The following is a 204-nucleotide window of genomic DNA, read 5'->3' on the forward strand; positions in this document are numbered from 1 at the left end:
GTTTCAATCCCATCTTGGTCGAGTTTAAAAATGGCGACGATCAGATAATTCGATCTTGAGTTATAACTAGTAGAAATTTTATTTTTCTTTTTTTTACCCTTATTTTTGACCTTTTATTTTTTCTGACGCTAATTCTTTTACCCTCATTTTTTCTGACATTCATTTTTTGACCCTTATCGTTTGAGCCTCATTTCTTCTAGGGCT

The sequence above is a fragment of the Diachasma alloeum genome, unplaced genomic scaffold (assembly GCF_001412515.2).
Source record: "Diachasma alloeum isolate Michigan unplaced genomic scaffold, Dall2.0 Dall_scaffold_01049, whole genome shotgun sequence".
NCBI classification, from domain to species: domain Eukaryota; kingdom Metazoa; phylum Arthropoda; class Insecta; order Hymenoptera; family Braconidae; genus Diachasma; species Diachasma alloeum.